The sequence below is a fragment of the Cibotium barometz genome, chromosome 12 (genome assembly GCF_041138505.1).
Source record: "Cibotium barometz isolate CiBa-2024 chromosome 12, ASM4113850v1, whole genome shotgun sequence".
NCBI lineage: Eukaryota > Viridiplantae > Streptophyta > Polypodiopsida > Cyatheales > Cibotiaceae > Cibotium > Cibotium barometz.
This window is the reverse complement of record NC_141057.1, coordinates 45,584,067-45,610,401: the sequence shown is the minus strand read 5'-3', so window position 1 is coordinate 45,610,401 and position 26,335 is coordinate 45,584,067. Positions and strand designations below refer to the sequence as shown.

The window sequence follows — 26,335 nt, the reverse complement described above, 5'->3', positions numbered from 1 at the left end:
ACCAACCTTGCTCTCCTCTCTCCCTTGTTTCACTCTCCCCTCTCTCTCTTTTTCTCTCTCTCTATTCTGTTTCTTTGCTCACTCTCTCTACCTTGCTCCTCCTTTTCTCCCTCTATCTATTACCATATTCCCTTCCTCTCCTTTTCTCTCTCGCTCTCTCCAACCGTCTCACGTCTTTTCGTTGCTATTCTCTCTCCCCCTTGTCTCACTCATCTCACTCCCTCCCCCCCCCTCTCTCTCTATATATATGTCTCTATCCTCCCTCCCTCTCTCCCTCTCTCTCTCTCTCTCTCTATCCTCCCCCCCCCCCTCTCTCTCTCTCTCTCTCTCTCTCTCTCTCTCTCTCTCTCTCTCTTTCTCTCTCTCTCTCTCTCTCTCTATCCTTCTCTTTCCTCTTATCCTCCTCTCTCTCTATCCATCTCTTTGCTCACTCTCTATATCCTCCTCTCTCTCTCTCTCTCTAGCCTTGTCTTTGCTCACTCTCTTTATCATCCCTCTCTCTCTATCCATCTCTTTGCTCACTCTCTATAGACTCCTCTCTCTCTTTTTGTCCTTCACTTTGCTCACTCTCTATAGTCTCCTCTCTCTCTTTTTGTCCTTCACTTTGCTCACTCTATCCTTCTCTTTGCACACTCTCTCTATCATCTCTATCTATCTATCTATCTATCTATCTATCTATCTATCTAGCTCTTTACTCACTCTCTATAGCTATCTCTCTCTCTCTCTCTCTCTCTCTCTCTCTCTCTCTCTCTCTGTCTGTCTTTCCCTTTGTTGAATACAACCACTAGGAGATTCAACAAGAAAGAAAGAGTCCTAGAATATTTAATAAAGAGAAGAGGATATATAAATAGAGAAAAAGTTATAAGTAGAGCAAAAAAGTAAGATATAAATAGAGGAGATATAAATAAAGCAGTAGGTATAAATAGAGAGAAAAAAGATAATTTTTTTTAAAATTGGGGTTTTGAAAATGGAACATTAGAGAGGGGGGAGAAAGAGGGAACAAAGAAGAATAGAGGAGAGGGAGGGGGAACAACGAAGAAAAGAGAAAGAGGAGAGAAGAGAGAAGGACACGAGAGGAAAAAGGGATAGAGAGAGAGGGGAAAACTGATAGAGATTGAGAGAGAGGGAGGGGTTGGTCCGTGAGAGAGAGAGAGAGGGAGGGAGGTAGGTAGGGAATGCTCCGTGGGAGAGAGAGAGAGGGAGGGAAGGGGCGGTTCGTGAGAGAGAGAGAGAAGGGTCCAGAGGGAGGGGGTGGTCCGTGTGTGTGTGTGTGTGTGAGAGAGAGAGAGTGAGAGAGAGAGAGAGAGAGAGAGAGAGAGAGGGCGAGAGGGGGGGCCTTTTCACATTTGAGTTGAGAGGGGGGCTTGTCGCATTTGAGTTGAGAGAGGGGGGCGGCATGTTTTAGTTGAGAGAGGGGGGCAGACAACCACACTATAGGCCCTCAATAAGGGCGATCGTCACCCTTAGTGAGGTTGGGCCTCAATAAGGACGAATGTCGCCCTTGTTGAGGACGACCATGAGAAAAGAGAAAAGGAGAGGAGAGAGAAGGAGAGTGGAGGAAAAGGGATAGAGAGAGAGAGAGACGGAGGGAGGGAGGGGTCGGCGGTCTATGAGAGAGAGAGAGAGAGAGAGAGAGGGAGGGAGGGAGCAAGCGCTCCATGAGAGAGAGAAAGGGAGGGAAGGAACAGTTCGTGAAAGAGAGAGGGAGGGGGGTGGAGGTGGAGGTCTGTGAGAGAGAGAGGGTGAGAGGGGGGGCTTGTTGCGTTTGAGTTGAGAGAGGGGGGCGGCACATTTTAGTTGACAGAGGGGGGGCGGAAAACCATACTAAAGGCCCTCAATAAGGGCGACCATCGCCCTTATTCAAGGGCCATAGGTATCAATAAGCGTGACCGTCACCCTTATTGATACCTAAACCTTAGGCTAAGGTCTCTCACCTTGTGGTGAAAGATCTGAAGCAGCCCGAAGGAGTTGAGAAGAGGTAGAGGTACTGAGCTCCTCCTGAAAGGAACCTTTGCCACTCTACGGGGGCTGATAGGAAGGGGCCAACGGAGTAGGGGAGCTAGGTGACCTCATCACACAAATCTACAAGCACTTGAGAATCTGCCTCCTCTACTTGCCGGTTTAACCTCGTTTGCTAACGCTTGTACCCACAAGCCCTTGCCACTCTCTTAGAGCCGATATAAAAATGTTGCTGAAAATCAGCAATGGAGCGTTGGTACTCCTCACGCAAGTGCAGCTGATCTTTACCTCGGTATGGCTGCTAGCTGGTCGTGGTGGCCACAAGACTGTTAAGAACATGCGGTGGTGTTGAGGATAGCAAGAAAACCGTCAATGCTTCATTATCCTAAACCAATCGATTTCTCGCGATCTGCTATACAAACTCAGTTAGGCATCGTAAAATGTGATACTATGCATGGTTGTCGTACACATCCGTGCTTCTCACTGCCAAAAAGCCTTAGCTTGGAAAAGGATGCATGGTTGGGAACTTTGTGCAATCACAGAGAGATCAGACATCAATGAGAATCTTTTAGAAGAAGAAGAGCTATAGGATTAAGAGTCAGCAGTAGATGATGATGGTGGTGGTGGACCGACACTAAAAATTTGGACCATTTCTTGATTTGTGCATGTCATCCTTGCGTAGGGGTCATGCTAGTCTTCTCTGTATCATTCCAATTTTATCAGATTTCCCCGAAGAGTCCCCTCGAAGTGTAGAAACAGTTCAAGTCAAAGTATAGGCAGGTGATTGAAGATGGGTTTTGTACCATCTCGTGAGCACTCTCGAAGTATATGTTAGTATACACTCAATGCTCGCCTCTTAGCATGTATCTCACTTTGATGTATAATGCACATTTGTTAAGCCCCCATTTTGAGAAGTAGCCATGGTGCATATGTCTTTAGTGGGAACCCCGGGGGTTCGGGGGTGGGAGCCCTCAGGGCGACGGTATGAGGAATATTCCCTCGGATACCATGTCCATCATTAGTGGGCGCGATGGTCGGTGGTTGCATTAGGACCTCAATGGAAGGCTTCTTGGGCCCTTTTATTTGGCAGTTTAAGGAGTCAAACCTTTTCTCTTAAGAAGAAACGTTTTCTCCCCCCCTTTTTGGGGGAAAAAGTGCACCCTTTGACCACTCTTACACCTCTCTTACAAACCCAACATTTCAGTCCACATGGCAACCCCCCATTTGGCTATTCCTTAATCACCTTGATTAGGCTTGGGCAAATTAAAGGGCCCAAGAAGACCCCATTCACTTCCTAATGGTGGGCCATGTTCTTGATACACGGGCAGTGACCTTGTCTATGCAGTGTAACCGCCCTCATTGTATATGCGTCTACCACACTGTCTACAATACTATATATGGACATGGTTGCCCCATGAGCTAAGGTATCCAATGCTTGTGAGTATCCACCCCCTTCTACACTTCATGCATACTCCATCCAGAGTCTGTCTAAGATCGCCCTCTAAGATCTACTTGAGAGCACATGGGTGGACAACACCATCACTTGTACCTCTTTGGTATAATAAGAATTTTAAATCCTCTCCATTGTGTATCTATTGCATTGTCTTGCTATCTCTTTCCGTTGTGCCATATTCTTATAGTATAGGCACGTCGGCTACGACAAACCCTATGGAGTGAAAGGTTTTCGATTATATGATCCGGTCAAGTAGCGCTTTCTTTTTATCCAGGCTTTGACAATTGATGAAGTGCCAATCCGACATTCCTATAGGAAATACAAACTCGATCGGCCATCACAAGCAAATCGTACTCCAGATGAAAGTGCTCTCATCGTTACGTGGGAGGAACAAGATGAGGAGGCACCATTGAACGGGCAGCCTCCAATCATCCGGGCCAGCAGACCACCATTGGCGGAGGAGGGCGACACAATTATACTTGAGGGGGTTATGTAAGAACTCTGGCTAAGCCACCTCTCTCCTAGGTGGAGCAACACCCATGCTCAGCTTCTCGGGCAGACACTATTTTGACTGGTGTTGAGTCCTCTTGAGCCCATCTGAGGCTTCGCTTGCTCTTACCTCCACCGATGTTTCCTCACCTATTACCGGGCACTTTGTCGATGCCCAAACCATCCACAAGTTCACATCACTTGTCTTGCTCAACAATCGGGCCGGAGTGTCGGCATTAGACCTCAATCTACTACTGTTTATTTCCCAAGCTAGATTTTTCTATCTTTGATCAACATTGACATCACATTATTGGATGCATTATTAAACACGATCGAGCTGAATAGTGCTTCCTTGAAGACTCTCAAACATCAAGGGGCTCAGTGTTGATAGTATTGTGTTGGAAGTAGATAGGCTAGAAAGTCTGAACCTAAGGGACTCCACATTTGAGAAAATTGAGCTCGTGAGAAAGGGTAGTTTGTGGCATCTACGGATCGAGGTGCATTATACAGTTAGAAATTGGGTAAGCTGATTTACTTGAGGAGGTGATTGTGAGTGATTTTATAATTATGTGGCCAAAATTCTATCAAATGATTTCGAGGGCAAGTAACCTAAGGAAGTTGTGGTTGTGGGGTCTACCGTTTGATGCTGAGGAGGAGGCCATTGACTTAGAAAAGCTTGCCTTACCATTTTTGTGAGTGAGTTGGCTTGGTCTGATGGTGGGCATTATCAGCATGCCTTTTGTGGCTCTGTCCGTTTGGAGAAGGTGGTTGTACTCGAGCTTGGTACATCCAAGGTCCAATAGCTCTTTGCTTAATGGATTGTTGGCTTCTTGGAACGGTGCCCAAACTTGAAACGGCTAGGAATTTATGGTTCTGTCTCTGAGGCCAAATGTCATGAGGATTACTAGTTGATTGGTAGGATCACTTCCTTGATGATAAATCTCATGCGTCAATACTCACACATTGATGTGAAATTCAAATTTTCTTGAAACCTATAAAACCAATAAATTACAACCCTAGCATTTGATTATTCTTTTAGTGGTTGAAGTCCTACAGACTTAATTCTTGATGGGGGATTTCCTAATAGTTTTTCTATTGTGTAACTATGCTAATGAATGATACTTAAGGTCATATAATTGCTTCAATTTTTTAATGAGCTTAGAGGATTTCAACAACTAGAGAGAAATTAAGTCCGTTTGGGGAGAGTAAAAGGGAGGGAAGAGAGAGGAGGAGGGAAGAGGGTGGGAGAAGGAGAGAGAGGGTAGTGTGGGCTGGGTGGTGGTGGGACAAGGAGAGATAGAGAGAGAGAGAGAGAGAGGGTAGTGTGGGCTGGGTGGTGGGACAAGGAGAGAGAGAGAGAGAGAGAGAGAGAGAGAGAAGAGGGTGGAGAGGAGAGAGAGGGAGGGTGGGAGAGTGAAAGGGAGGGAGAGAGAGGAGAGAGGGTTGAAAATACAAGTGAATAGGGTGTGTGCGGGAACAAGCCCTTGGTTAGAGGCTGTAAAAGAGGATGTGTAAGTGTGAAAGAACCTGTGAAAAGGTGAGAAGAGCAAGAGAAGATTTAGGAAGTGTGGAGATATTCTGGGAAAAGTGAAGAGGTGGAGAGAATCAGGGAAAAGAGGTGGAGTCAATCATGGAGAAATCAATGGGATTAGATGCTTGATGTAAACTCTATAAATTGAGGCATTGCCCTAATGAGATTTTGCTGGTTTTTGAGTATCCATGCCTACATTAATCTATTTATTAATTATCCACTAATTATATCTTAATTATTTACTAATTACTTTGTTAATGATGTTGATTCTAGTGTTTGATCCACCATAGCTCATCACATTGCTCAAATTTCAACATGGTATCAGAGCCATGCCTAGAATCCATCAGATTTATGAGCCCATTATCTAATTAATTAGGATTAGTAGATAATTAGGAAAAATAATCAAAATTTTAGTTATTTTTCACTTCATCTCTGTACGCCCAGCCAGTGGAGGATCTCATTCACCTTGCACACATAAAATTAGGGCAAACCCTTCTAGCACCTGGTAGCCAACCCATAGCTGTTCAAGCCTATCCAAACAGAAGCGCAAACCGCCAAAAGCGATGAGGGAGAAATCGATGATTTTGCTGGCGCCTTTTTTCTGAGCTGTTTTTGACATTACTACTTCCACAGATCAAAGGTCTCTAATTCCTCTTAGCCCAAGGTGTTTTCAAGCATGCTCTACAAGCTAGTGAAGATAGAATTCAGTTTCATCAAGTCTACAGTGAGATCCAAGCTCTTCATCAAATCTGCAGGTGACTTTGGTAAAACAGAGATTAAGCTTTCAATATTTGGTCAAATCTTGTGTTTCTTGGCTTAATCCTCTACTAGACTCATTGCTATTCATGTCTTTGAAAGCATTTGAGCTCATTTGAAGTCTAAGGCACCAGATTTGGACTCCTCGCATGCTCTGTTTTTTACACACAAAATAGCAGATTAATTTGCTAATCAATGATTAATCAATACTAATCACTATATTTTGGTGCAATTGAGGGTTCAAATTAACCATTAGGTATCTGATACAGATCCCTATAACTTCAGATTGCAATTCGGAGTTGGTTTGATACTCCAACCATCCCGTACAAATTGGTTACCCTTGATTTAATGTAATTTCTGGGAAAATTGTGCTGATAAATTTGTGATAATCATCATTTTTCATTTAACCCTTGGTTAATGCCTGTAAATCTCACTCAAATTCAAGATTATTCACAGCCAGAGTTGCATTTGGGAATGTGCATAAGAATGAATGCTATACGCATTATGTATTGGGCACATTGCATCAGTGTAAAAATGGGAACAAACACTGCCCTTGTCCAGAATAAGGCAAGAGGTAAGACCTCCCGCATAAATTTGGGTTTGCATTGCATAATGACACGAGATGAACATTAAAAACCCAAAGGAACTGTTAGCAAAACATTGAAACATGTTGCTCACATGGAGCAAAAAGACCTGACGGACGAGCTCATGGCCCCAGCCATGAAAGAAGAAGAATATCTCTTTCCAAGAGGAAGATCCACACCAAGAAGATCTAAAGGAAGACATGGACACAAGAAGAGAAGCTGCCACAAGAAGACTGAAAGAAGAGACGAACGCGTGGAGAGAAGCTGCCACCACGACAAGAAGACTAAAGAAAAGAGAAGATGTGAGGCTCCAAAGAGTGAGGAGCCATGTGAAAATCTCTGAGAGAGAGAGAGAGAGACCCCACAACCCAATGTAACCTGCCCCAACAAAGTAAAACCACCTCTGAGCCACCGATGATGTAGGCCACGTGGTAGATGTATGTGCGAGCACTTTAGTCAAGGTCGCGAGCACTTATAGTAGCCTTGGACACATAGAGAGAGAGAGTGTGTGTCAAGGACTATGGAGTTTAGGGACTTGAGGCACTGGTTGCGGACTGTCAAGTAAGAGAGAAACTTGATACAAGGTCCAGGTGTGCTAAGATAACTTGAGGGGACGTGTGCTAGGCACTAGTCATCGCAGACTATTAAGTAAGGGGAGGCAAACTTGGTATAGGGTCTAGGTGTACTAGGAGTATTCACTTGAGGCACTGGTCGCGGACTGTCAAGTAAGAGAGAAATTTGGTGTTCCTGATGTTCTTCACCCTCGTCAGCATAATGAAACGGGTCAGGGTTACCAATTCGGGCCTGAGCCTTGGTATAGTAAACCCTTCCTACTCTTCTGTCCCCCTCTGACATTCATTTCCCTTCTCGTAACAGAACGGGACCAGCGGGATCGCCAATGTGTTTAGGGTTCTCAAACACAACACAACTAACTACTACTGACACAGCAAAGACACCCCCATTAGGTAACACTAACTTCAATTCCCACATCAGGCTAAACACAAACAGAGCATAGAGAACACAGATTGAGTAGAGATTTGCTAAACAAGATAGAGAATAACAGAACAGAACTGAAATACCATGTTTGATTGATCAAGATGAATCATACATTGCTTTCTCCTTCTTCCCTTCTTGTAAAAGACGACTACAAAGCCCCTATAAATAGGCGACTTCAAACAGTTTTAGACAGTTGTAACTAGAATGTCACAAGACACTAACAGATGATATCCGACTAAGCAGATCATAACAAACTCCGACTGATCAATAATCCGACTGAGTAGAATTCCGACTGAGCAACAATCCGACTGAGCAAAGATACATATATCCGACTAAGCAACTATTAGGTAACTATTAGGTATTCTATCTGTAGTTCAACACATGGCACAGCCCGGTGGTTGATTTCAAGGAAATCGGACTTGAATTCACAATCCCTTGATCAGAAAAGACCGGCCACATGACAAAATGTGATGCTGCTTCTTCAAATATCAGGTACTACATCACTTTGCTGCTCAGCCTGCATCCCTTCAACAACTGGAACCTCCTTCAAAACCTCAGTCATCTCTACTGATTTATCTTCCACTGAAGTCTCCACTGGCTGCTCACTCTGACTTGCTGTTTGTACACTTAAATTGATAATAGGTACTTCCACCTGAACTTCTAGGTCCTGAAACATTTCCTCCACAGTCCTATCACTCTGAATCTTCACACTCTGCATCTCTTTCAGTTCCTGTACCTGCTGAATCCAATACTCACGTTCTTTCTTCAACTGTCCAACCTCTTCTACCAAACTTGCCTCATGCTGAGTTACAAACCCTGTTTTCATAACATCATAGGGATAATTTATCATTGTTGACATCCTCTCCTTGATCATTCCCCAAGAATCCTGCATAGTGCTATGCATTTGTTGCTTCAGAATCTGTACATCCCCTTGTGCCATCAGCACTCCATTTACATCCAACTCTTCATTCATCAACATCTGTTTTTCCAGCACCTGTAAAGGCTGAAGTCTCAATTGCATTATTTCATTATCAACCTTCATTTCTACATTATCTTTAGCCAATTTATCCAACTCGGATGTAACCCTATCATCCATTTTTGCTGTCCATTCCTTGAAGATTCCTAAAGACATCTTAACCTTAGCTATCTCCAATGCATGTTGTTCCAATAACTGAGCCTTTTCAGCAATATGCGTCACCTTTGTCTGCTTCAATTCCTCCTCAAGCTGCTTCATCTGCGCACTTTTATCCTGGTAATCTTCTGAAGTTACTATCTCATTCAGAAGATGCTGCTGCTCAATCTTCTCCTGCTGACTCTCTATGAAATACTGAAGTGCCTTCAGATACTGCTGAGCAGTACTCACATCCTTCACCACCAACCCTGGTTGATTCACCACATGTGCTCCAAAGTCAAGTTTTGCAACTAACTTGCTTCCCCCCAATTCAAGTTTCCTCTTCTTGGACAGTGTAAAACTCTTCCCCAACATCTTGGGTGTTTGTGAACCTGATGCATCAATCAAAGGCTGCACTTCTACATCCTCAACATACGGTTTTTTCTGGGCTCCATATATCACCTTGAAGGCCTCTGTCGGACTGTACCCAACTGTAAGCATACTCTGATACAACTCCTTCTTGTCAGGCTCCAACTCATCACATTCCGACCTCTGCTCTACAACCTTCTCAGACTGCTGTTCTTTCTCTACTTTGCTGTATTTTTCTTTATCTGGCAACATAATCTCTCCCACTTCCACTTTCTGTGCATACTGAAACATTGCAGCTAAATAAGCACTCAACCTGCTATTTGATTGTGTCTTTCTCTTGTCCGACCCAAATATTTCTCCATGAATCTTGTCAAATAACCAATGTGCCCAGCTAACCTCCTCTCCTTTCTCTGCCCAAGACAATGGTGCATAATTTTCCTTCGACATGTAATCAAATTTTATAATAGAGCACATTCTTTCAAGATACCATTTGAGCTGTTCCCTCCTAGCATAGTTGACATTCCTTAACATATAATACTGTCTACCCCCTTCTCTGGGCCCAAACTCCTTCTTCAAGGCTTCATCAAGACATTTTGGAATCACAGCATCCGAAACATAAGGTAATTTAAATACTTCTGCAACCATTTCCACAGTAATACTCACCTTTGAAGAAATGGCGCCTTTTGTTTTTCTGAGGATCTCCACCTGGCTTTTAGCATAGAAGTTATTCCTCCAGTCATCCCACGGCAAGCCTGCAAACTCCCGCAAACCGACCTGCTTCAACCATGTTGCATTCCCGGGTGCTGTCTTGTCTAGCTCTACTTTGAAATCGGTGTAGGGATCCATCAGCGACTGTGTAAGTTTGCCAGTAGACAACGGTGTAGGAACCTCGTCGTCTTCCTCAGCCGCACGCTCCTCTTCCTCAGAGCTGCTAACCTCAACTCTCATCGGTGCTCCCTTCCTACGAAGCCTCTTCTTCATAGCATCCCGCTGCTCGTCCTCCGCTGGTGGTTGCATGCCTGCAGAGCTCTTAGCTTTCGGCATGGTGAAAGGCGAGTGCAAAGAAAACGCAGAGAAAATGCGCGAGTGATCTTGCATGGATGCTGGAGAGAAAGGACCTCGCACACGCTGATACGCGCGAAAAGTGCGATCAAACTCTGGCTGCCTCGAAATGATACTCTCCTTAAGTGTCCACTCACCACTCAAATCAAGGTACCATGCAAAATGGTTAAAATTTTCAAAAACTCCGACTATCTGAGATCCGACCCAGCAAAATCCGACTATCTGAGATCCGACCCATTTCTCATTTTTATCATTCTTTATTTAACTTAAATTAACACAAATTAGATTTATAGAACTCTAATCTACACAATTTTCTAAATTCAAGAGAGTAAACAATAAGGAGAGTTTAATTAATCCCTTAGTTAATCTTTCTAGGATTAAGAAAGGTTGGAATGTAAATAAGAGAAGGGGGTGGCCTTTTTATCAAAGGCATAGCATTTGAATTTAATTCAACATCTGCAAAACATAAAAATTAAGAAAACCATAGATTCTTCATTAAACAAGTAAGAAAATTAGCTTACATGGAGCTTGTAAGCTCTCCTTTGGCTTGAGAGATTGAGGGTTCTACTCTTGTTTGAAGCAAGAGTGGCCACCAATTCACTTTGGAGAGGATTAGGCCAAAAACAATTGAATTATTAAAAAATTCAATGTAGATGGCTCAGGACAGGAGCAGAGTAACAATGCATAAACACCATTAAGCTTTTACAAAGGGAGAGGCTTCTATTTATAGAAAAAAGTGAACCTCTAACCAAGCAAACTGATTCTAGAATTTTTCAAATCAGTTTGGTCAATTTTCGACCATTTTTGGGTCAGTTCAGCTTACTTTTTGGATCTAGTTTTGAAATAGGAGAGAGGAGAGATGAAAGTATCTCATTTTATTGATTAAAAATTGGGGGTAATGATGAGAAAAAGGTGCCTACTTCATGAGGGGAGATCCCCACACTGAGGTGTCAAAATTCAATTTTTTAATTCTTTTCTTTGATCCTTAGTCCACTCTTCATCGTATGTGAGCATTTTCTCATTTTTTTGGGGGGGGGGGGGTTCTTTTATTCTTCAATTTATCTCCTCCCTACATTTGGATTAATCTTATTGGTCCATAGGAACCTTAATTGGACCATAATCCAAAAATTTCAAAAAATCTGGACCCTTAGGCTAAGGTCCTTTAAACCTATTTTCAATTAATTCCAATTGCACATTGGAAAGCTCTTTTTGAATTTCTATTTTAGGGGAAATCATTTTAGACACTAGGAGGATTTGTATATCCAAAAATATCTCAATTTTGAATTACCTCCCTCTAGACATTTTCTCTCTCCAGGCCAAAACAGGGTAAAACAGGATCTTTCTTTTATTTCAGAGAGGGGAATAATTATAAGATCAGAAGGGGAGGTTCTTATACCTGCACACCTCAAAAGCTAGAGGGAGGAATCTTACACCATTGAAGGCCTATAACTCCGATGACATCTACTAAAGATAGAAGATACCACAATGCCAACTCCACCACATCTTCTAAGAATCATTTAAATGGCACCCCACTCATCCTAGAGGACATCATTCATACTACATCCTTAACCTTCCCATCTGGTTTATTGAGTCTATCCACACCGGAGTGCTATCACTTTATCTATTTTAACATGTCTGTCATCCTACTCACTCTATGACCACTGTTGGGTGCATACGGTACAATGAAGGGCATGTAATAGTGTCTTAGAAGTAATGCAAGTGTTGTTCCAATATTCTTGTCATTCTTATCAATCTTGTTAGTATGATATGCTCTATGCCATGAGCATTGAGGACTCCGAAGAATCACCACTTAGTGTGCCAAGAAACCAACCTGCTACAATTATAAGTTTCCTTTTATAGTCCTCCTCTTTGCCATTGAAGTAGTAATTCTATTGGTGGATGTGTCTATTAGCTATGACTATTAGGTTACATCTTCATTGATGGATAAAGTGGGCAAAGTTTCCTCCTCCACCTAATGGGGCTATTCCACAAACACAACATTGTGACTAACCACGATCTTCCTCGCCTTAGGGTCATGTAGTCTGGAACCTTATTATACCCTAGGAAGATAACTTTTTACTTTTGGCATCCCATTTGGTCCTTGATTGGTTTGGAACATGCATAAAACAATCACACTAAAAGGTTTCAGAATATGATATTGAAGGCGTCTTACCAGATTAGGCATGTCCCTTTATAGCCTTGGTATATTTTTTATTAAGTAAATGCATGGCTATTTTAACTTCCTCGGCCCAAAATTTATTCAATAACCCTTTCCAAAGTAGGCATTATGAAGTTTTTTTGCTAGAGTCATGATGCAAGAACCACTCTCTATTGAGGTCTAAGAATACCAATGGATCAAGAAAAAATAATTTATTCTAGAAGCATACAAATGCAAAACATTTTTAAAAAGCACATCAATTATAATAACTTTGCATAAAGTTTATTCTTTCAACTAGTAAACAAGGATATGTAGCAATAATAGATGTGAAGTCTCTTCTCTTTTCTTAGAATCTTCCATGAGGGGACACTAAGGAAAAACCAAAAAACTCACTTGATCCTTCATAGGGGCACTCACATACTCATATTTGAGTAATTGTTGTGACATGGAAAGAGATGGTTAAAACATGAATTATCCCTTCTTTAAGAACAAATCCTATAATGCTACAAAATCTAGAATCTCATCTCCAAGTTTCATATCATTAAATATGGCCTCTTTGATGGCTATTTTATTGGTTCCAATATCATCTTTTTTATAAAAGGTAAAGTAGAAGAACATTCCTTTCAGTGATTCCCATCTCGCTATTTTATTGACTCCCATATCATCTTTTTTTTGTTGGATAAATGTAATCCCAACTCCTTAGTCCAAATTAATATGTGGTTGATAGGCTAGTGGTCAGTGGTTGGTGTGTAAAGCCGACAAATGGTTGGTGCATGTTGTTCATGCAACTCATGCAACTAAAAATAGGGTAGAGGAGTCTCTAAATAAGGTACAAGTCGTGATCAAGTGATTATGTAAGTTTGGTTCATGTCTAATTACAATTAGTGTCTTCTTGTGTTAATCTCATATCAATTTTCTGCATATACCAATTTTTGTCCCTCATATTCATAATGTCTTGTACAATCTTTGATCCACCTTGATGATGTTTTGATCAATCTTCATAGCTTAGTTATCAAATCTAACATTTGGTATCAGAGCATGATCAATTTAGGATTAGATTATTAGCCAAAAACCCTAATCCCACCATAGCCAGTTTTTCTCTGTTTGGACAGCATGCCAAAGATTGGCTTCATGCAATCATTCTAGGCCATCATACTTCAATCGAATCACATAGCCATGTTGCCTACCTCCCACGCTCTCACCAAAACACGACTCACAGCCGGCATCGCTCTCTTCTACACGCGAATTTATCATCGCCATGAAATCTACAGCAGGCGACCTGCTAATCGGGCAAAATCGGGTGTGTCTTGAGGAATTGACCTAATTCCTTTTAGGTGGTGTTAGTCCATCATATGAGGGTTCAGCATATCAAATCTTGAAGAATTTCGTCCATGCATGCTGCTGTACGGGCTATTTTTGCAGACGCCTATTTTTTGGTTTTTCTGCTCCCTCAACATGGTGATGATTATTTTGATCTTTATTGATGATATTCTTATTATTTGGGTCTAAATCATCTATGTGAGAAATTTTTCAACATCAAGGATCATATTTCTTCATCATGGGTTCAAAGTTCCCCGACAAATTCAACGGAACCGGATTCCATACCTGGCAAATCAAGGTGAAGGGCTACCTCATGAAGAAAAATCTGTGGAGTACGGTCAAGCCTCTTCCGGAAGATGAAGCTGGTATTTCTGCTGCTGCAGTTACAAGGGCTACAACGGCTACACTTCAAGCAAAAGATGAGCAAGCACTTGGTATTATCATTACTGCTTTAGAAGATGACTTTATTCATTATATTGATGATGTTGAGTCAGCTATGGAAGCTTGGGAATTATTAGAACGTACTTTTGGTGCAAAGGCAAAGCATTTCAAGATCAGTTTGAAGATGCAACTCTTTGATCTAATCATGGAGAGTAATGAAAATTTAGCAACTTTGATTAACAGGTTGAAGAGCTTAATGACACAGTTGGTTTATGTTAAATCTCCTGTTCCTGAAGAAGATGCTATTGCTATCCTGCTCAAAAGCTTACCTTCAAGCTTTAGACAAATTGTAACGGTACTTAAAGAGAAGGAGCCAGTCCCTTCTTTGGAAAGTATCATAAATTCTTTGCAGGACGAAGACAAGAAGATTACAAAGGATGTGATAGATCCTTATGCATATACTGTTACTACTACGACATCGGCAAAGAAGAAGTGTACTATTTGTGGTCGTACAAATCATCTTACGAAGGATTGTTTCTCCAAACATCCTTGTGAGTATTGTGGAAAGACGAATCATCCATCCTCAAAGTGCTACCAAAAAGATCAAAAGCAAGCAAAGGCACATGTGGTTGAAGAAGTCAACCAACAAGAAGAAACAAATCTTTGTTCTAGTCTTAGTATAAAAGATGTAGATGAGGAATATGCTTTTTAGATTATGTTATGTATGTGGTTGAGTCAAGACTTATGTTGTTCCAACTTGACGAGTTGTAGAGGAGAGTACACTACCCTATGTTGTTGTTCAGGGGGGACTCTTACTCATTGTGTCAAGGAGGTTTTCTTAGACTTGATTCATGTTTTGTAAGAAGTTGGTCTTAAGGGGGGATTGTTGGATAAATGTAATCCCAACTCCTTAGTCCAAATTAATATGTGGTTGATAGGCTAGTGGTCAGTGGTTGGTGTGTAAAGCCTACAAATGGTTGGTGCATGTTGTTCATGCAACTCATGCAACTAAAAATAGGGTAGAGGAGTCTCTAAATAAGGTACAAGTCATGATCAAGTGATGATGTAAGTTTGGTTCATGTCTAATTACAATTAGTGTCTTCTTGTGTTAATCTCATATCAATTTTCTGCATATACCAATTTTTGTCCCTCATATTCATAATGTCTTGTACAATCTTTGATCCACCTTGAGGATGTTTTGATCAATCTTCATAGCTTAGTTATCAAATCTAACATTTTTATCGTAGCTAGCCTCTTGGTAAAATATCTAAAACCATCCCTTTCAGAGATGGCTCTCCTATTTCCCATCGCATCTTTGATGGCTATTTTATTGATTCCCATCGCATCTTTGATGGTATTCCCATCTCATCGTTTTTATCATAGCTAGACTCTTAGTAAAATAGACAACCATCCCTTTGGGGATGGTCATCGAGGGAGCTTGGCAGAGGGAGCTTTGGAGGGAGATTTTCTTGGTTGCCCTCTCTCTCTACTTGATCACTCTGTCTCTAACCATTACAACCACCATCTCTTCCCACCACCTCTCCCAGCCCTTCCCCCTCCACCACCAACCTTGCTCTCCTCTCTCCCTTGTTTCACTCTCCCCTCTCTCTCTTTTTCTCTCTCTCTATTCTGTTTCTCTGCTCACTCTCTCTACCTTGCTCCTCCTTTTCTCCCTCTATCTATTACCATATTCCCTTCCTCTCCTTTTCTCTCTCGCTCTCTCCAACCGTCTCACGTCTTTTCGTTGCTATTCTCTCTCCCCCTTGTCTCACTCATCTCACTCCCTCCCCCCCCCTCTCTCTCTATATATATGTCTCTATCCTCCCTCCCTCTCTCCCTCTCTCTCTCTCTCTCTATCCTCCCCCCCCCCTCTCTCTCTCTCTCTCTCTCTCTCTCTCTCTCTCTCTCTTCTCTCTCTCTCTCTCTCTCTATCCTTCTCTTTCCTCTTATCCTCCTCTCTCTCTATCCATCTCTTTGCTCACTCTCTATATCCTCCTCTCTCTCTCTCTCTCTAGCCTTGTCTTTGCTCACTCTCTTTATCATCCCTCTCTCTCTATCCATCTCTTTGCTCACTCTCTATAGACTCCTCTCTCTCTTTTTGTCCTTCACTTTGCTCACTCTCTATAGTCTCCTCTCTCTCTTTTTGTCCTTCACTTTGCTCACTCTATCCTTCTCTTTGCACACTCTCTCTATCATCTCTATCTATCTATCTATCTATCTATCTATCTAGCTCTTTACTCACTCTCTATAGCTATCTCTCTCTCTCTCTCTCTCTCTCTCTCTCTCTCTCTCTCTCTGTCTGTCTTTCCCTTTGTTGAATACAACCACTAGGAGATTCAACAAGAAAGAAAGAGTCCTAGAATATTTAATAAAGAGAAGAGGATATATAAATAGAGAAAAAGTTATAAGTAGAGCAAAAAAGTAAGATATAAATAGAGGAGATATAAATAAAGCAGTAGGTATAAATAGAGAGAAAAAAGATAATTTTTTTTAAAATTGGGGTTTTGAAAATGGAACATTAGAGAGGGGGGAGAAAGAGGGAACAAAGAAGAATAGAGGAGAGGGAGGGGGAACAACGAAGAAAAGAGAAAGAGGAGAGAAGAGAGAAGGACACGAGAGGAAAAAGGGATAGAGAGAGAGGGGAAAACTGATAGAGATTGAGAGAGAGGGAGGGGTTGGTCCGTGAGAGAGAGAGAGAGGGAGGGAGGTAGGTAGGGAATGCTCCGTGGGAGAGAGAGAGAGGGAGGGAAGGGGCGGTTCGTGAGAGAGAGAGAGAAGGGTCCAGAGGGAGGGGGTGGTCCGTGTGTGTGTGTGTGTGTGAGAGAGAGAGAGTGAGAGAGAGAGAGAGAGAGAGAGAGAGGGCGAGAGGGGGGGCCTTTTCACATTTGAGTTGAGAGGGGGGCTTGTCGCATTTGAGTTGAGAGAGGGGGGCGGCATGTTTTAGTTGAGAGAGGGGGGCAGACAACCACACTATAGGCCCTCAATAAGGGCGATCGTCACCCTTAGTGAGGTTGGGCCTCAATAAGGACGAATGTCGCCCTTGTTGAGGACGACCATGAGAAAAGAGAAAAGGAGAGGAGAGAGAAGGAGAGTGGAGGAAAAGGGATAGAGAGAGAGAGAGACGGAGGGAGGGAGGGGTCGGCGGTCTATGAGAGAGAGAGAGAGAGAGAGAGAGGGAGGGAGGGAGCAAGCGCTCCATGAGAGAGAGAAAGGGAGGGAAGGAACAGTTCGTGAAAGAGAGAGGGAGGGGGGTGGAGGTGGAGGTCTGTGAGAGAGAGAGGGTGAGAGGGGGGGCTTGTTGCGTTTGAGTTGAGAGAGGGGGGCGGCACATTTTAGTTGACAGAGGGGGGGCGGAAAACCATACTAAAGGCCCTCAATAAGGGCGACCATCGCCCTTATTCAAGGGCCATAGGTATCAATAAGCGTGACCGTCACCCTTATTGATACCTAAACCTTAGGCTAAGGTCTCTCACCTTGTGGTGAAAGATCTGAAGCAGCCCGAAGGAGTTGAGAAGAGGTAGAGGTACTGAGCTCCTCCTGAAAGGAACCTTTGCCACTCTACGGGGGCTGATAGGAAGGGGCCAACGGAGTAGGGGAGCTAGGTGACCTCATCACACAAATCTACAAGCACTTGAGAATCTGCCTCCTCTACTTGCCGGTTTAACCTCGTTTGCTAACGCTTGTACCCACAAGCCCTTGCCACTCTCTTAGAGCCGATATAAAAATGTTGCTGAAAATCAGCAATGGAGCGTTGGTACTCCTCACGCAAGTGCAGCTGATCTTTACCTCGGTATGGCTGCTAGCTGGTCGTGGTGGCCACAAGACTGTTAAGAACATGCGGTGGTGTTGAGGATAGCAAGAAAACCGTCAATGCTTCATTATCCTAAACCAATCGATTTCTCGCGATCTGCTATACAAACTCAGTTAGGCATCGTAAAATGTGATACTATGCATGGTTGTCGTACACATCCGTGCTTCTCACTGCCAAAAAGCCTTAGCTTGGAAAAGGATGCATGGTTGGGAACTTTGTGCAATCACGGAGAGATCAGACATCAATGAGAATCTTTTAGAAGAAGAAGAGCTATAGGATTAAGAGTCAGCAGTAGATGATGATGGTGGTGGTGGACCGACACTAAAAATTTGGACCATTTCTTGATTTGTGCATGTCATCCTTGCGTAGGGGTCATGCTAGTCTTCTCTGTATCATTCCAATTTTATCAGATTTCCCCGAAGAGTCCCCTCGAAGTGTAGAAACAGTTCAAGTCAAAGTATAGGCAGGTGATTGAAGATGGGTTTTGTACCATCTCGTGAGCACTCTCGAAGTATATGTTAGTATACACTCAATGCTCGCCTCTTAGCATGTATCTCACTTTGATGTATAATGCACATTTGTTAAGCCCCCATTTTGAGAAGTAGCCATGGTGCATATGTCTTTAGTGGGAACCCCGGGGGTTCGGGGGTGGGAGCCCTCAGGGCGACGGTATGAGGAATATTCCCTCGGATACCATGTCCATCATTAGTGGGCGCGATGGTCGGTGGTTGGTGGGCCATGTTCTTGATACACGGGCAGTGACCTTGTCTATGCAGTGTAACCGCCCTCATTGTATACACTGTCTACAATACTATATATGGACATGGTTGAGCTAAGGTATCCAATGCTTGTGAGTATCCACCCCCTTCTACACTTCATGCATACTCCATCCAGAGTCTGTCTAAGATCGCCCTCTAAGATCTACTTGAGAGCACATGGGTGGACAACACCATCACTTGTACCTCTTTGGTATAATAAGAATTTTAAATCCTCTCCATTGTGTATCTATTGCATTGTCTTGCTATCTCTTTCCGTTGTGCCATATTCTTATAGTATAGGCACGTCGGCTATGACAAACCCTATGGAGTGAAAGGTTTTCGATTATATGATCCGGTCAAGTAGCGCTTTCTTTTTATCCAGGCTTTGACAATTGATGAAGTGCCAATCCGACATTCCTATAGGAAATACCAACTCGATCGGGTGCACCTCCATCACAAGCAAATCGTACTCCAGATGAAAGTGCTCTCATCGTTACGTGGGAGGAACAAGATGAGGAGGCACCATTGAACGGGCAGCCTCCAATCATCCGGGCCAGACCACCATTGGTGGAGGAGGGCGACACAATTATACTTGAGGGGGTTATGTAAGAACTCTGGCTAAGCCACCTCTCTCCTAGGTGGAGCAACACCCATGCTCAGCTTCTCGGGCAGACACTATTTTGACTGGTGTTGAGTCCTCTTGAGCCCATCTGAGGCTTCGCTTGCTCTTACCTCCACCGATGTTTCCTCACCTATTACCGGGCACTTTGTCGATGCCCAAACCATCCACAAGTTCCCATCACTTGTCTTGCTCAACAATCGGGCCGGAGTGTCGGCATTAGACCTCAATCTACTACTGTTTATTTCCCAAGCTAGATTTTTCTATCTTTGATCAACATTGACATCACATTATTGGATGCATTATTAAATACGATCGAGCTGAATAGTGCTTCTTTGAAGACTCTCAAACATCAAGGGGCTCAGTGTTGATAGTATTGTGTTGGAAGTAGATAGGCTAGAAAGTCTGAACCTAAGGGACTCCACATTTGAGAAAATTGAGCTCGTGAGAAAGGGTAGTTTGTGGCATCTACGGATCGAGGTGCATTATACAGTTAGAAATTGGGTAAGCTGATTTACTTGAGGAGGTGATTGTGAGTGATTTTATAATTATGTGGCCAAAATTCTATCAAATGATTTCGAGGGCAAGTAACCTAAGGAAGTTGTGGTTGTGGGGTCTACCGTTTGATGCTGAGGAGGAGGCCATTGACTTAGAAAAGCTTGCCTTACCATTTTTGTGAGTGAGTTGGCTTGGTCTGATGGTGGGCATTATCAGCATGCCTTTTGTGGCTCTGTCCGTTTGGAGAAGGTGGTTGTACTCGAGCTTGGTACATCCAAGGTCCAATAGCTCTTTGCTTAATGGATTGTTGGCTTCTTGGAACGGTGCCCAAACTTGAAACGGCTAGGAATTTATGGTTCTGTCTCTGAGGCCAAATGTCATGAGGATTACTAGTTGATTGGTAGGATCACTTCCTTGATGATAAATCTCATGCGTCAATACTCACACATCGATGTGAAATTCGAATTTTCTTGAAACCTATAAAACCAATAAATTACAACCCTAGCATTTGATTATTCTTTTAGTGGTTGAAGTCCTACAGACTTAATTCTTGATGGGGGGTTTCCTAATAGTTTTTCTATTGTGTAACTATGCTAATGAATGATACTTAAGGTCATATAATTGCTTCAATTTTTTAATGAGCTTAGAGGATTTCAACAACTAGAGAGAAATTAAGTCCGTTTGGGGAGAGTAAAAGGGAGGGAAGAGAGAGGAGGAGGGAAGAGGGTGGGAGAAGGAGAGAGAGGGTAGTGTGGGCTGGGTGGTGGTGGGACAAGGAGAGATAGAGAGAGAGAGAGAGAGGGTAGTGTGGGCTGGGTGGTGGGACAAGGAGAGAGAGAGAGAGAGAGAGAGAGAGAGAAGAGGGTGGAGAGGAGAGAGAGGGAGGGTGGGAGAGTGAAAGGGAGGGAGAGAGAGGAGAGAGGGTTGAAAATACAAGTGAATAGGGTGTGTGCGGGAACAAGCCCTTGGTTAGAGGCTGTAAAAGAGGATGTGTAAGTGTGAAAGAACCTGTGAAAAGGTGAGAAGAGCAAGAGAAGATTTAGGAAGTGTGGAGATATTCTGGGAAAAGTGAAGAGGTGGAGAGAATCAGGGAAAAGAGGTGGAGTCAATCATGGGATTAGATGCTTGATGTAAACTCTATAAATTGAGGCATTGCCCTAATGAGATTTTGCTGGTTTTTGAGTATCCATGCCTACATTAATCTATTTATTAATTACCCACTAATTATATCTTAATTATTTACTAATTACTTTGTTAATGATGTTGATTCTAGTGTTTGATCCACCATAGCTCATCACATTGCTCAAATTTCAACATGGTATCAGAGCCATGCCTAGAATCCATCAGATTTATGAGCCCATTATCTAATTAATTAGGATTAGTAGATAATTAGGAAAAATAATCAAAATTTTAGTTATTTTTCACTTCATCTCTGTACCCCCAGCCAGTGGAGGATCTCATTCACCTTGCACACATAAAATTAGGGCAAACCCTTCTAGCACCTAGTAGCCAACCCATAGCTGTTCAAGCCTATCCAAACAGAAGCGCAAACCGCCAAAAGCGATGAGGGAGAAATCGACGATTTTGCTGGCGCCTTTTTTCTGAGCTGTTTTTGACATTACTACTTCCACAGATCAAAGGTCTCTAATTCCTCTTAGCCCAAGGTGTTTTCAAGCATGCTCTACAAGCTAGTGAAGACAGAATTTAGTTTCATCAAGTCTACAATGAGATCCAAGCTCTTCATCAAATCTGCAGGTGACTTTGGTAAAACAGAGATTAAGCTTTCAATATTTGGTCAAATCTTGTGTTTCTTGGCTTAATCCTCTACTAGACTCATTGCTATTCATGTCTTTGAAAGCATTTGAGCTCATTTGAAGTCTAAGGCACCAGATTTGGACTCCTCGCATGCTCTGTTTTTTACACACAAAATAGCAGATTAATTTGCTAATCAATGATTAATCAATACTAATCACTATATTTTGGTGCAATTGAGGGTTCAAATTAACCATTAGGTATCTGATACAGATCCCTATAACTTCAGATTGCAATTCGGAGTTGGTTTGATACTCCAACCATCCCGTACAAATTGGTTACCCTTGATTTAATGTAATTTCTGGGAAAATTGTGCTGATAAATTTGTGATAATCATCATTTTTCATTTAACCCTTGGTTAATGCCTGTAAATCTCACTCAAATTCAAGATTATTCACAGCCAGAGTTGCATTTGGGAATGTGCATAAGAATGAATGCTATACGCATTATGTATTGGGCACATTGCATCAGTGTAAAAATGGGAACAGACACTGCCCTTGTCCAGAATAAGGCAAGAGGTAAGACCTCCCGCATAAATTTGGGTTTGCATTGCATAATGACACGAGATGAACATTAAAAACCCAAAGGAACTGTTAGCAAAACATTGAAACATGTTGCTCACATGGAGCAAAAAGACCTGACGGACGAGCTCATGGCCCCAGCCATGAAAGAAGAAGAATATCTCTTTCCAAGAGGAAGATCCACACCAAGAAGATCTAAAGGAAGACATGGACACAAGAAGAGAAGCTGCCACAAGAAGACTGAAAGAAGAGACGGACGCGTGGAGAGAAGCTGCCACCACGACAAGAAGACTAAAGAAAAGAGAAGATGTGAGGCTCCAAAGAGTGAGGAGCCATGTGAAAATCTCTGAGAGAGAGAGAGAGAGACCCCACAACCCAATGTAACCTGCCCCAACAAAGTAAAACCACCTCTGAGCCACCGATGATGTAGGCCACGTGGTAGATGTATGTGCGAGCACTTTAGTCAAGGTCGCGAGCACTTATAGTAGCCTTGGACACATAGAGAGAGAGAGAGAGTGTGTCAAGGACTATGGAGTTTAGGGACTTGAGGCACTGGTTGCGGACTGTCAAGTAAGAGAGAAACTTGATACAAGGTCCAGGTGTGCTAAGATAACTTGAGGGGAGGTGTGCTAGGCACTAGTCATCGCAGACTATTAAGTAAGGGGAGGCAAACTTGGTATAGGGTCTAGGTGTACTAGGAGTATTCACTTGAGGCACTGGTCGCGGACTGTCAAGTAAGAGAGAAACTTGATACAAGGTCCAGGTGTGCTAAGAGACTTGAGGGGAGGTGTGCTAGGCACTAGTCGTCACTCACAGACTATTAAGTAAGGGGAGGCAAACTTGGTATAGGGTCTAGGTGTACTAGGAGTATTCACTTGAGGGGAGGTGTTGAAAATACAAGTGAATAGGGTGTGTGCGGGAACAAGCCCTTGGTTAGAGGCTGTAAAAGAGGATGTGTAAATGTGAAAGAACCTGTGAAAAGGTGAGAAGAATCTACTGGGAGAGAATAAAGGGTAGCAAGAGAAGATTTAGGAAGTGTGGACATATTCTGGGAAAAGTGAAGAGGTGGAGAGAATCAGGGAAAAGAGGTGGAGTGAATCATGGAGAAATCAATGGGATTAGATGCTTGATGTAAACTCTATAAATTGAGGCATTGCCCTAATGAGATTTTGTTGGTTTTTGAGTATCCATACCTACATTAATCTATTTGTTAATTACCCACTAATTACATCTTAATTATTTGCTAATCACTTTGTTAATGATGTTGATTCTAGTGTTTGATCCACCATAGCTCATCACATTGCTCAAATTTCAACAAAGAGAGGGAAGATGGTGGAGAGGAGAGAGAGGGAGGGTGGGAGAGGGAAAGGGAGGGAGGGAGAGGGAATTTAAGGAGACAGAGAGGAGGGAGGATACAAAGAGATACCAAAGAGAGCGAAGGATAGAGAGAGTTAGCAAAGAGAAGGATAGAGAGAGTGAGATAGGGAGGACACAGAGAGTGAGAAAAGAGAAGGATAGAGAGAGTTATAGGGGGAGGATATAGAGAGTTAGCAAAGAGAGACAAGGATAGAGAGAGTAAGAGAGGGAGAGTGAAAGTGAAAGTGGGAGAAGGAGAGAGAGGGAGAGTGAAAGTGGGAGAAGGAGAGAGAGGGTGGTGTGGGCTGGGCGGGGGATGGCCCTGGTGGTGGAGTTAGTTAGAGAGAGACTGTTCAAGTAGAGAGAGAGGACAACAAAGAAAAGCTCCCTCCACCAAGCTCCCTCAAAAATCACACTCCATCCCTTTTAGTGAGGGCTCTCCTATTTTCCAAATCCTATTTTATTGATTCCCATCTCATCTTTTTTTATCATAGCTAGCCTCTTGGTAAAATAGACAACCATCCCTTTAAGTGAGGGCTCTCCTATTTTCCAAATCCTCACCTTCAATAATAATCATTCATAAAAACATCCTAACAAAAGGGAAACCATATGTGGTTCTTAAGAAATAACATCATATGGGTATTCAATTCTCTTGAGGTACAAATTTATCCATGAATAATTTCCAACCATATCATACACCACAAGATCATATTACTACCTTATTTGTGCATTGAGATTGATGTCTTTAGGCATTACTATGACACATTTTTTCGTGTTTGGCATACACAAAGCCCCACCACATGACACTTACTAGTTTCTTATAATGTCATCTTGTAATGCCATAAGAGCCATGGATTGTATTTGGAATTTTCCAAATTTCCTAAGTGAATGAATTTGGGTGATTAACGCTCTTGAAACCCTCTCATAGTTCTTTAGTGTGCTTATTTTGTTGATGACCCTAACTTACTTTGTTCTTCCTCATTTGGCTATATGATTTACTTAATCCATGTATAAAAATATTTTTTTTTCTAAAAAATTTCTTGTATTTCCCCTTGTCTAACTCTCAAACCAAATCCTTGAAATAATATATTTTGCACACACACACACACAAACACACACACATGCACACGTGCACATGCACATAATCCCCTTGTCTAACTCTCAAACCAAATCCTTGAAATAATATATTTTGCACACACACACACAAACACACACACATGCACACATGCACAAGCACGCGCATGCACATGCATGCGCGCTCGCGCGCACACACACGCACATGCACATGCACATAATGATGTACACTCATGCATTTTTTGAGGTATTGCAAAATAAATAATTAACAATGGATGTTATTTTATCTTTAAAAAGGATTGGGTTATATACTATTTGAATTATATTCTATTTAAAAAAAGATAGGTTATATACTATTTGGATTTCTCTTTATTTTTTGCCACATCCCTTTATTTGAATTCCTTATTAAGATTGCCCAAAATATATGTTTTTTCACTCTCTTAATTACTCACGTAAGTATCCTTTGAAGTGCTAACGAATGGTAGGCCGGAGGGTTGGTGTGATTATTCTTCTAAGCAAGAATTGCATTGAAGTTTTGACTTTATTTTGTGCTAATGTGATTCGTATTTAGATAAAGGTAAACACTTGCTACTATTTTGAAGTGTTATAGGGTTATATACTATTTGAAATTCTTTGTTTTTTTCTCTTTTTTAATGCAAGGATTGTTACTTGATACCATCCTTAGGGAATGAGAGGGGACAAGGATGGATTGAACACTTGACACGAGCCATTGAGCTTGAAGAATGTAGTCCTTGGTTGTTCCCCCAACCCCTTATTTGAATTCCTTATTAAGATTTCCCAAATTATATATTTTTTCACTCTCTTAATTATTTAGCATAAGTATCCTTTGAAGTGCTAATGGACGGCCCAAATAATTGATGGTGCGATTACACTTCTAGGAAAGAATTATGCTAGAATCTTGCCTTTATATTTGTGCTAATCTGATTGCACTAGAGTATTGTCTTTATATTTGTGCTAATCTGATTGCACATTTGATTGCACTAGAGTACTGCCTTTATATTTGTTCTAATTTGATTGCACTAGAGTACTGCCTTTATATTTGTTCTAATTTGATTGCACTAGAGTACGGCCTTTATATTTGTTCTAATTTGATTGCACTAGAGTACTGCCTTTATATTTGTTCTAATTTGATTGCACTAGAGTACTGCCTTTATATTTGTGCTAATCTGATTGCACATTTGATTGCACTAGAGTACTGCCTTTATATTTGTTCTAATTTGATTGCACTAGAGTACGGCCTTTATATTCGTGCTAATCTGATTGCACTAGAGTATTGCCTTTATATTTGTGCTAATGTGATTTCACTAGAGTTGCCTTTATATTTGTGCTAATGTGATTGCACTAGAGTCTTGCCTTTATATTTGTGCTAATTTGATTGGTATTTACATGAAGACAAACACTTGCTACTTGCTTCCAAGCAAGAAACTAGAGTCTTGCCTTCATTTTTGTGCTAATTTGATTGATATTTACATAAAGACAAACAATTGCTACTTGTAAACTTGGCTAGTAGAAGATTTACTTACTCATAATCTCAACAATTAAAGGTATAAATTTCTTATATCTACTTTGTAAGGTCTTGTAACCCATATGTAAGCACCTTACTTGCATGCGTACCTTAAGGTTGAAGTGGGTTACAATATAATCAATTTTTCAAATTACCTTTGTATATTTGTACCTTAGCCATACTAAGGTTCAA

General features: G+C 42.0%; 2 non-coding genes and 2 pseudogenes across 2 annotated transcripts; 2 read left to right on the top strand and 2 right to left on the bottom strand.

Annotated features, from left to right (window-relative positions):
- Positions 1–2,595: 2,595 nt before the first annotated feature.
- LOC147633480 (U6 spliceosomal RNA) lies at positions 2,596–2,698 on the bottom strand. Its single transcript, XR_015267155.1, has one exon. It is a non-coding gene; the product is annotated as a U6 spliceosomal RNA (small nuclear RNA).
- Positions 2,699–2,879: 181 nt separating this feature from the next.
- On the top strand, positions 2,880–4,890 carry LOC147633479 (F-box/LRR-repeat protein At1g67190-like; annotated as a pseudogene).
- Positions 4,891–17,893: 13,003 nt separating this feature from the next.
- LOC147633477 (F-box/LRR-repeat protein At1g67190-like) lies at positions 17,894–20,329 on the top strand (annotated as a pseudogene).
- LOC147633478 (U6 spliceosomal RNA) lies at positions 18,304–18,406 on the bottom strand. Its single transcript, XR_015267154.1, has one exon. It is a non-coding gene; the product is annotated as a U6 spliceosomal RNA (small nuclear RNA).
- Positions 20,330–26,335: the final 6,006 nt, after the last annotated feature.